The sequence below is a fragment of the Lycium barbarum genome, chromosome 7 (assembly GCF_019175385.1).
Source record: "Lycium barbarum isolate Lr01 chromosome 7, ASM1917538v2, whole genome shotgun sequence".
Lineage (NCBI taxonomy): Eukaryota > Viridiplantae > Streptophyta > Magnoliopsida > Solanales > Solanaceae > Lycium > Lycium barbarum.
Window position 1 is genome coordinate 36,572,362 of NC_083343.1, and position 12,630 is coordinate 36,584,991.

Here is a 12,630-nt window from a genome sequence, read left to right on the forward strand (position 1 = left end):
AGATATGACAAAGGCCACTAGAGGTACAAATGATTCTATCACCTCCTGATTGTCCCATCTTATGCTATATCTTATGCTATTTCTTATGCTGTCTCTTATGCTTCTACTATGATGTTAATTATGCTTTACATACTCAGTACATTATTCGTACTAATGTTCTTTTGTTTGTGGACGCGGCATCATGCCCGCAGGTGGACAGGGAGACAGGCTTGATCCATAAATTAGTTGTTCAGAGACTGCATAGAGGAGCTCCATTTCATCCGGAGCTACAACTTTTGTTATTATTCTTTTGTGTATATAAATATGGGCATGGCGGGATCCTGTCCCGCCTATACTATGTTAAATACCCTTCTTACAGGCTCGTAGACAGTGGTGTATAGTTAGATGTCTTGCAGCCTTGTCGGCTCATATTTTGTATATCATTTTGATAGACTCGTCGGCTTGTGTATATGAATATGTGCATTGCTATTGATGATGATATAAATGTGTTGTTACTCAAACAAGATTAGCACTATTGATGTATTTAAATTATGAGTAAGCCATGTGGCTCACCTAGATGTGAATATGATGTATGTAAATTATGAGTAAGCCATGTGGCTCACCTAGATGTGAATGTGAGAGTCTGTCAAGTCGTCAAAAAGCCATCACAACAACAACAACTCAGTACATCAACAACCACGAATCTTTAAATAATGTACCAAGCGATGATGTGGATTGAATGTAATAATATGAAATGCAATGCAATGCCCCCCAGGCCTCCTCTTCGTACTGTAATCACATGCTAAGGACAATGTCACAATAGTCATGACCCATGAGGGACCCGCTAATTTTATTTACAAGGCTCACTCTGGTATGTAACTCGAATTACGAGCACTCTCTTTCCCTCCAGTATGTAATCTCATATCACAAGTGTCACGACCCAACCGGCAGGCCGTGACAGGCACCCGGAGATAACCTACCGAGCACCACATACATGCATCTCTTAGTCATACTTGTGTGCGCCATAGTGCTAACTCATAGATACCATAAGTTGTATGGGACAAAAGCCCAAAACATAATATACATACATCATCAAGCTAATCTCAAGTGCATATGCCAGTAAGGCTATCCATAGTAATGATACAACAGAATATAGGCCGAGGTGACCATAGCACATCTAAATATGGATAGTTGTCTACGAGCCTCTACTGGAGTACATGACATAATGTGGCTGGGACAGGGCCCCGCCATACCCATGCAAATGCATATGCAACCACACTGACTCACAGAGCAACTCCGGAGCAAGTGGAGTGCTACGATACTGCCTGCTGAGCTGGTATCCTACTGAGAGATCCGTCAACCTGTATCACAAGACCTGTGGGCATGAAACATAGCTCTCCTAGCAAAGGGACGTCAGTATGAATAATTTATCAAGTATGTAAGGCGAAAAATGTAACATAATAAACATATACTTTAAAGAAGGATAAGAATCAACCTGACAGTTCTGAGCTACCGATGTGAATCTAGCATACGCATATATGCCTGTTCATATTCTCATATGCTTAACTACATCTATGTACAATACTGAGGCTTTGACCTACTTATCATCCTGGTACTATCTGCCCAGCTGATCAGTGGTAACCGCCCGAGCAGTCGCAGCACAGTGTAACTACCCATCCGATTATCGCCCGATGGTAAAGCGTAACTGCCCGACTGATCAGTGGTGACTGCCCAACCGGCTGTAGCTCGGCAGTAATAACTGCCCAACCAGTTGTAGCATGATGGTAAATAAATAACTTCCCAACTAGTCATAGACCAGTGGTAAATATAAATGCATGTGTTGCGGAACGTGCAGCCCGATCAAGCTATGAAAGCATGACTGCGAAATGTGCAGCCCGATCTAAATCTGAATACATGTGTTGTGAAACGTGCAGCCCGATCCAAATATGAATGCATGTGTTGCAGAATGTGCAACCCGATACAGATATGAAAGCATGTACTGCAGAACGTGCAGCCCGATCCAAATATGAATGCATGTGCTGCAGAACGTGCAGCCCGATCCAAATATGAATGCATGTGCTGCAGAACGTGCAGCCCGACCCAAATATGAATGCATGTGCTACGGAACGTGCAACCCTATCCAAATATCCCCTATAAGTACCCTTGATACACTTTTGGTGTTCGTTCTTTATCTATTAGCTTCTAGGTCAACCTTAGTCTTATAAATGTACTTCTAAATTGTTAGAACACCTTCTAAATTGACCCCACCTTGACTACCTCGCGAATACGTATAAGCTTTACTTTCTAATATCATATGCCCTATTAGGGATCATATAACTAACATAGTAATTCTTATACACCCGTGATGGTCATTACTTATTTGTTGATGCCTACATGATCACATAAGACTTATAAACACATTTCCGAGCCATTAAGACTTCTTCCCGATTAACTCAACCTTAGTCAATTCCTGGCTGCATCATAATCCTTCCTTCTAACATTAAGTATCTCATTAGAGAATCCCATAACTAGCATACTATTCATGTCTTACAAAACATTCCTTGAGAACACATTTCTGAATTCATCGGAGTGATATAAGGTCGTTATATCCGATTTCCATTATGGAACTAACATCATTGGCATATCTCACCTTGAAGAAAAAATAATCATAGGGTGAGACCAATATCAATAATATCATAAGAACATCAAGAATGTAAGCTTTTAGCATTTCTATGAGAGGAATCATTATGGATATCATTTGTGAAAGTTCATAGCAATAGGATCAGGCCTTAAGAAAGAAAGGGCTACCTTGCTGCTTACTTAGCCACTCAAAGTCTACCTTCCCAGCTTGCAAATCTACATCCAAGATGATTCAGACAACAATCAGGACATAAGAACACTTACATACTCAAACTTAGCTAGTTAATAAGTTAACGGAATTCGGACAACATTTCCCCTATATTATCGACTCCGACCAATTCCAAAACAGCTCCCAAACATCAATAACAACATCAACAATAACATAATCATCATACTGCATGAAAAACATATACAAATCCATTCGAGACTTCCTTCGAAAATCAGTCCATAAGACAACAACATCAATATATCAAACTATGACCTTTATACTATATTTTCCTTTACTTTAAACCATTAAAATCCACCAAAACAACTCAATATCAAAGTTAAGATGAAGAACATACCTTTTCTGGTCTAGAAACTCTAAGTCCAAACCCTTCTTTCAAGCTTAACAACCATAACTTCAGTAGCTATTGTCGGTTTAACATCCATAACTTCAGTAGCAACAATAGCTTTGATGTTTCCACAAGCTTAACACCTCTCCCAACATTTCTTATCATTCTTGTCCAAAATTCTGCCAATTTTTTCCAAAATTTCAACAAACTTAATTTCTTCGATTCGCTTGATCCCGGAACCTTTAGACACTTGCTTAGCACTTGTTAAAAGTATTCCTTAACCTTATGAGGGTACCATGACCTCTCCGAGCTTACGTTAGCTTGCTTACGCTGCAAAATCATAGCTTAAATTCCCAAATTTCAAACTATTTCTTCCCATTCACAAAATTGGAGACATAGAGAGATTTAGGGGCCATTTTGTGGATATTTCTTGGGATTCAGCTTTGGGGTAAGCTCCCTACATTCCTTTTATGTTATATCATCTTTATACTAAAGAATCTCTGGTAGAAATTATGAGTTAGATGCAGGATTTGGGTTATAAACCCTAAAATGATTATTATGAGTTCCTTCTATCCAAATGGATTTTGTTGAGTAAAGTCTTGGTTTCTAAGCATCTAATCAATAGGTAGTTAGTTCCTAAGCTTGAAATCTTTTTTTTACTCTAGAATCATGACACGGAAATTTGAGGGTTTTTCTCTAAATTTGGGGGTTTTCGATTGTTGATGAAATTAATGCTGATTTGGGTTTGGATTGATATGAAAGTTTTTATTTGGACTCCTTAGTCTTTGGGTAGCTAGATTTTCCCATGAGTCTCCTATTTTACCCTTGTGGGCCCAGGTCCCCTTTTTAGATTTTTTTTCTTATTGATTTTATTGCTCTATGGGTATCATTAGCCTCGTAATCGAATGTAGAATAATGATTTGCTAGACTTTGATCTTTCGGAAGCTCTTCGAAAGGGGATGGCTATAGAGGACTAATTTGTGGCACCAGCTCAGCTTCGAGGTAGGTTACAATTTACTTATGTCTAGACTTCGATTAGTGAATCGTATATGTATTGTAGTGATTGACGGGGAAAGCATGATAGGCCTTCGGGCATGGTGAGGAGGTGTATTCCGACTAGGTTGGTATTGTCAGCTGTTATGGGGCTTGTCGCCATCCTTGTATTGCCATGTGATTGACGTGGGCTTGTCGCCAAAGTTTCGATTTCCCTGTATTGATGTGATTCTCTCTGGTTCTTGACATCTCACATATCTCTTGATTTTATTAAATATGGAAGGGTTTATACTGATAATTCGGATTATGATTTGCATTCATGGCAATTATTATGGCTTCTATATTTGTGTTATTGATGAAGTTGAGATTATTCATAGTATACATTCCATATTCATGTGGTATTGACTTGTCATGATTGCATTGAAATGATGATATGTGAGAGAGTGGAGCCTCCGAGGTTCTTGCCAGAGAGCGTAAAAGAGAGAGAGTGCCTGTGATCCGAGGTTACATACCGGAGCGAAAAAGAGTGCTTGTTGTTACACCTCAAAAGAATTTCGCGTCGTTTGCAGTGTAAGCAAGCTAACGTAAGTTCGGAGAGGTCATGGTACCCTTATAAGGTTAAGGAATACTTTTAACAAGTGCTAAGCAAGTGTCTAAAGGTTCCGAGATCAAGCGAATCGAAGAAATTAAGTTTGTTGAAATTTTAGAAAACATTGGCAGAATTTTGGACAAGAATTTTGGTCCAAGTTGAGAGAGGTATATCTCCTAGAATTTGAGGATTTATGGAATTCATAACCTATGTAAATTGAAGTTCATTTAGTCTAGTTTCCAACGCAACAAACCATTCGTCGATACGACATCAGAGTAGGAAGTTACGGGCCTTTCAAAACAGACTGCCAGAGACCTTCGCGATCGCAAGGCCTTCTTTCAAAACAGACTGCCAGAGACCTTCGTGTTCGCGAGCCAAAGGCCTCGCGATCGCGAAGTGCAATGGTAAGTCAGTGGAAACCGACCTTCTACCCTATAAATACCAACTCCCACCCATTTACACCCCATTCTCACACCTTTAGAGGTCTAGAAAAATGTTGCACACCTCTCCCAACATTCCTTATCATTTAAACCAAGAAATCATAGCTACTGAAGTTATGGATGTTAAGCTTGTAAAAATTGGCAGAATTTTGGACAAGAATTTTGGTCCAAGTTGAGAGAGGTATATCTCCTAGAATTTGAGGATTTATGGAATTCATAACCTATGTAAATTGAAGTTCATTTAGTCTAGTTTCCAACACAACAAACCATTCGTCGATACGATATCAGAGTTGGAAGTTACGGGCCTTTCAAAACAGACTGCCAGAGACCTTCGCGATCGCGAGGCCTTCTTTCAAAACAGACTGCCAGAGACCTTCGTGTTCGCGAGCCAAAGGTCTCGCGACCGCGAAGTGCAATGGTAAGTCAGTGGAAACCGACCTTCTACCCTATAAATACCAGCTCCCACCCATTTACACCCCATTCTCACACCCTTAGAGGTCTAGAAAAATCTTGCACACCTCTCCCAACATTCCTTATCATTTAAACCAAGAAATCATAGATACTGAAGTTATGGATGTTAAGCTTAACATCCATAACTTCAGTAGCGAAAACAGCTATGATATTGCCACAAGCTTAACACCTCTCCCAACATTCCTTATCATTCTTGTCCAAAATTCTGCCAATTGTTTTCAAAATTTCAACAAACTTAATTTCTTCGATTCGCTTGATCCCGGAACCTTTAGACACTTGCTTAGCACTTGTTAAAAGTATTCCTTAACCTTATAAGGGTACCATGACCTCTTCGAGCTTACGTTAGCGAGCTTACACCGCAAAAGGCGCGAAATTGTTTTGAGGTGTAACAACAAGCACTCTTTTTCGCTCCGGTATGTATCCTCGGATCACAGGCACTCTCTCTCTCTTTTACGCTCTCTGGCAAAAACCTTGGAGGCTCCACTCTTTCACATATCATCATTTCAATGCAATCATGACAAGTCAATACCACATGAATATGGAATGTATAATATGAATAATCTCAACTTAATCAATAACACAAATATAGAAGCCATAATAATTGCCATGAATGCAAATCATAATCCGAATTATCAGTATAAATCCTTCCATATTTAATAAAATCAAGAGATATGTGAGATGTCAAGAACCAGAGAGAATCACATCAATACAGGGAAATAAAAACTATGGCGACAAGCCCACTTCAATCATATGGCAATACAAGGATGGCGACAAGCCCACATAACAGCTGACAATACCAAACTAGTCGGAATACACCTCCTCACCATGCCCGAAGGCCTATCATGCTTTCCCCGTCAATCACTACTATACATATACGATTCACTAATCGAAGTCTAGACATAAGTAAACTGTAACCTACCTCGAAGCTGAGCTGGTGCCACAAATTAGTCCTCTATAGCCATCCCCTTTCGAAGAGCTTCCGAAAGATCAAAGTCTAGCAAATCATTATTCTACATTCGATTACGAGGCTAATGATACCCATAGAGCAATAAAATCAATAAGAAAAAAAATCCTAAAAAGGGGATCCTGGGCCCACAAGGGTAAAATAGGAGACTCATGGGAAAATCTAGCTACCCAAAGACTAAGGAGTCCAAATAAAAACTTTCATATCAGTCCAAACGCAAATCAACATTAATTTCATCAACAATCGAAAACCCCCAAATTAGAGAAAAACCCTCAAATTTCCGTGTCATGATTATAGAGTAAAAAAAAGATTTCAAGCTTAGGAACTAACTACCTATTGATTAGATGCTTAGAAACCAAGAATTTACTCAACAAAATCCATTTGGATAGAAGGAACTCATAATAATCATTTTAGGGTTTATAACCCAAATCCCGCATCTAACTTATAATTTCTAACAGAGATTCTTTAGTATAAAGATGATATAACATAAAAGGAATGTAGGGAGCTTACCCCAAAGTTGAATCCCAAAAAATATCCACAAAATCACCCCTAAATCTCTCTAAGTCTCCAATTTTGTGAATGGGAAGAAATAGTTCGAAATTTGGGAATTTAAGGTTCTGAACCAAGTGATCTCGCATCTGCGGATCCCTCTCCCGCAGATGCGGCCTCACATCTGCGGAGAAATGCTCGCAGATAAGTACTCATAAAATACCTCACTACTTCACATCTGCAGACCAAGTCCCGCATAGGTGATCCTGAAGATACGACCCCAAGCCCGCACATGCGGACACCAGAAAGAAGAAAATTCTGATTTTCACCAAGTTCAACCCGAAACCCGACACACTTATGAGACCTTGCGGATACAAACCAAGCATGCAACCCACTATAAAAACATGCTACGAATGCGTCTGTACCCTCGACATTCCTAAACGAGGTCATCTTGACCTGATCAACCCCCCAAAATCAAGTTTCCAACCCAAAGACCAAATGTTATCGAGTGCCTCGAGAACCGAACCAACCACCCTACCAATTTATAATCGACCCTCAGGAACTAATGGAATAGACAAAAATCCCAAAAAGACTCGTTAACATAAAGTCAATTATTGTTCAACTCTTTTTGGCTTATTCAGCTAAAAGATTCTAAATTCCTCAAATTCCATCAAGACCCTCTCGATTAGCGGGTCAATATCACTCTAATGGAGCTAGAGGAAAGGTCAACGGGGGTAAATGTTGTTGTACGTTAATTTTGCCAAAGGTAAGAACTGGTCCCAATGACCACCGAACACACAAGCCCGCAACATATCCTCTGACACCTGAATAATCCTCTGAGACTGACCATCGATTTGCTGGTAAATAGCGGTACTAAGGTCCAACTGAGTCCCTAATTCCTTCTGCAAAGTCCTCCAGAAATGGGAAGTCAACTGAGTGCCTCTGTCTGAAATGATGGAAATAGGTACGCCATGCAATCTGACTATCTATCTGATGTAGATCCTAGTCAACTTTTCCGCATTGTAGGTAGTCTGAACTGGAATGAAGTACGCGAACTTAGTCAATCTATCAACAATAACCCAAATGGCATCAAACGTGTCCAAATTATTCGGTAAACCAACCATGAAATCCATAGCTATCCTATCCCACTTCCACTCGGGGGCATCTTTTGAGTCATACCACCCGGGCTCTGGTGCAAATGCTTGACTTGCTGGTAATTAAAACACTGGGATACAAACTCTACTATATCCCTTTTAATACTACCCCACCAATAATGCTGTCTCAAGTCGAGATACATCTTTGTAGCACAAGGATGAGTGGAGTATCTAGAACTGTCAGCCTCCTCCAAAATCAATTAGTCAAACCACTAACCCTAGGAATGCAAATGCGCCTCAAAACACCCTCATCATCAAGAATAGCCTCCTTGGCTTCACCACTTAATACCTTATCGAATCTTACACAATTTCATATCTTCAAACTATTGGGCCTTAATCTACTCCAAAAGAGATGACCTCACCTCAACGCAAGCCAGAGCCTTGCCAGGTTATGAAATATCGAGCCTCTCCATACTATTTGCTAAAGACTGAATCTCCATAGTTAAGGGACGCTCTCCAACAATCAGATATGCCAAGCTACCTATACTCACTGCCTTTCAGCTCAAAGCATCAGCTACTACATTAACCTTTCTCGGATGATAAAGAATAGTGATATCATAATCCTTAACAAACTTCATCCACCAAAGATGCCTTGGATTCAAATATTTTTTATTGAACACGTGTTGAAGACTACGATAGTCTGTGAAGACCTTACAATGAACTCCATATAAGTAATTAATGCCTCCAAATCTTCAAAGCAAGGACTACCACCGCCAACTCCAAGTCATGAGTGAGGTAGTTCTTCTCGTGAACCTTCAACTGCCTCGAAGCATACGCGATCACCTTTCCCTCTTGCATCAACATACAACCCAAACTAATCTGAAAAGCATCACGATAAATGGTAAAGTCTTTATCCTCCAAAGGTAATGCCAAAATTGATGCTGAAGTCAATAAAGCCTCGAGCTTTTGGAAACTCTCCTCACACTCATTGGACCACTAAAAAGAAACATTCTTCTAAGTCAACCAAGTCAAATGAGAATCAATAGCTGAGAACCCCTTCAGGAACCATCGATAACAACTCCCTAAGCCCAAAAACTCCAAATCTCGGTCACCCAAATGAGCCTAGCCCAATCTTCAACTACCTCAATTTTCTTGGGATCAGCAGTAATCCCATCCTCAGACATAACATGTCCCAAAAATGCCACGGAACTAAGCCAGAACTCACACTTAGAAAAATTGGCATATAATTTCGTCACTTCCAAAAACCCAAGAAATATCCTCAAATGCTTCTCAAGATCCTCTTTGCTACGAGAGTATACCAAAATGTCATTAATGAACACAATAATGAACGAGTCTAGGTAGGGCTTTAAAATCCCATTTGTGAAATCCATGAAAGCTGCGGGGTCACTAGTAAGCCTAAAAGACATCACCAAGAACACATAATGACCATAACGGGTCATGAAAGTCGTTTTTAGAATATCCTTGGCTCTAATCTTCAACTGGTGGTATCCCAATATCAAGTCGATCTTAGAAAAGACCGATGCACCCTGAAGCTGATCAAACAAGTCATCGATGCGGGGTATGTGATACATGTCTTGAATAGTAACCTTGTTCATTTGCCGATAATCGATACACATTCACATAGAACCATCATTTTTCTTCACAAACAACACAGGAGCACCCTAAGGGGAAACACTAGGTCTGATGAGCCCCTTACTCAACAAGTCTTGCAATTGCTTCTTCAACTCTCTCAAATCTACCGGAGCCCTACGGTAAGGTGGAATAGAAATAGGCCGAGTGTCTGACTCCAAGTCAATACAAAAGTAATTATCACGATCAGGCGACATACCGGGCAAGTCTATGGGAAAGACCTCTGCAAACTCACTAACTATATGAACTGACTCCAGGGAATGTGTTACACCTCGAAATTTTTTCCGTACTTGTATGATGAGTGGAATGATGAAAAGTTTGAGTGTATGATGTTTTGTTAAGTCGGGAATGTCTAATTATGAATTTTTAGAAATAAGAATGTCGCGGAAAATTTTTCAGCCCAGTGGTCGTATATGGCACTATACGGCCCGTAAAGTGATTTACGGACCGTATAGTGCAATCGTCTTCCATCAACCAAAAATTCTAAGTTTCTGTCAAAGTGTTGAATATGGTTAAATACGACCCAGTTTACGGCCCGTAAACTGGTTTACGGACCGTAAACCAGGTCGTAAAATGCCAAGTTCCTCAGCCAAAACTTTCTGTTTTTGAAATGGTTAAATACGGCCATGGAGGACGGACCGTTAATCAAAATACGGTCCGTATATGGTGGTTTACGACCACTGTTCATCCCGACAAGAATTCATTAAAGATCATATTTTGTGATTTTTAAAGGGGACTTAAGCCTCATTTTAATTCATTATTCATTCAACCAACTCAAGAGACTTCTAGAACTCTCCAAATACTTCCTCCACAAGAATTCAAAAGGATCAAAGGAACCATTAAGATCAACACCACCAAATTCATGAAATCAAGTGTAAGAACACAATAAAGGATCATCTAAGTAAAGAAATCCCACAAAGGGTGGAACTAGGGTTTTGGTTAATTGAAGTATTTCAACTTAAGGATTGTTCAACCATCATCCAAGGTAACTTTCATGATTATTCCATGTTGTTTGAAGTATTGGAAAGCTTAGATACTTGAAATGTAGAAGAACATAGAAATGGGTCATTATTGAGTGAATAGTGACATAAATGAATGATAGTGGAATTGAACTATGAATATTGAAGAGTTGTCATTACGAATACGTTATGAGTGATGTTTATATCATGAAATAAGTGTTAAATGCATGGAAACACAAAGATGAGCTAGAAGTAGAAATATAGGAAAATTGGAGGAAAAAATGGTGGATTTTACTAATTATGCATAAATGATGATTGTTGATTATGATATTGTGAGTAGTATGGTGAATGTTGGGAGTTAATATAAAACATGGAAAAAATAGTATAAACAAGAGAAGTGTTGACCAATTCTTCCTAGAATTAATGATGCGCCATCGTAGTCGATTAACTAATGATAATTCGAATTCTCTCAGGAAGGTAACGATGTGTTATTGAAGGAGAGCAAGTGAGCGGTAACTCAACTAAACGACCAAGGTATGTGAGGCTAGTCCTTCTTTCTAATGGCATGAATCTTTTAGCTTGAATCCCTATTCCTTTCATGAGTTCTTATATTCTAAGAAGTTAAAAGCTTATACCTATGAATGTCTATATGAGATAAGTTATACGATATGATGACACTAGAATGATGATGATGTTATTCCTTGCCTACACTCACCTTATGTACTAGTCCTTTCAAGGTGAGGCAGAATGTCCATAATGGTTCCATAATGTAACCGGGGGATCACGACCTTACGTCACCCCGATAGAGTAAAGTTAATCATGAGCCTTATACACGCATTATGATAAGATAAGTATTTTATGATAAGCATATTACTATGAGTATTTACGTTAAGCATGTCATGAGCATTTCACACCGTGCCTAGTTGGCCGGGCAGACACCGCTTCGGCGGGCGGCGATACAGATACACCACGACCTACGGGCGTGGGCAGACACCACTAGTGGGCGGCATGAGATGGTACCCCGGACGCGGGAGGCCTAGACACGGGCTTATACTATTGATGATCACACCGTTCCGACATGGACGGGCAGCTTGCATGTCATGCATTTATGATATCATGATAAGTATGATTAAGACAGCATGCATTTCTTCTCTCTTATGATTATTATTCAGATTCAGATGTTCTTATTGATGCTTTCGCGATATTATTGTTATCCTTCTTCATTGTTTATGCCTCTCATACTCAGTACAACATTCGTACTGACGTCCTATCTCTTGGACGCTGTGTTCATGTCCACAGGTAGACAGGGAGGCGAGCTTGATCCAGATACTTAGGAGCTGCCAGCTGTTGATAGCACTCCATTGTTCGGAGGTGCTTATGGTTTCTCTTTTGGTACATATATGTATATATATATATATATTTTGGGCACGACGGAGTCCTGTTCCGTCTATATATACAGTATGTCAGTAGAGGGTGACAGAAGACAAGGTAAGAGGGCTAGATCTATGGGGGAGAGCAATGAGTACCGAGGGGGACCGAGACAGACGCATTCTAGGCACTCAGGTCAGTCAGTAACTAGTGCACCTCCTAGATTCTCAGATAGGAGGGTTGATCGTTCTACTTAGTCAGGACAGGGCCAGAGCTCGAGGGCCTCAGATTTTCAATCGAGGGGAGATTTGGGTCAGCGGAGATCTTCAGTGCCGCGGTGCAGCCAGTGCGGTAGATTGCATTCCGGACAATGTCGTCTGGGTTCAGACGCCTGTTATGCCCGCGGCCAGGTTGGTCATATGATGAGAGACTGTCCATCA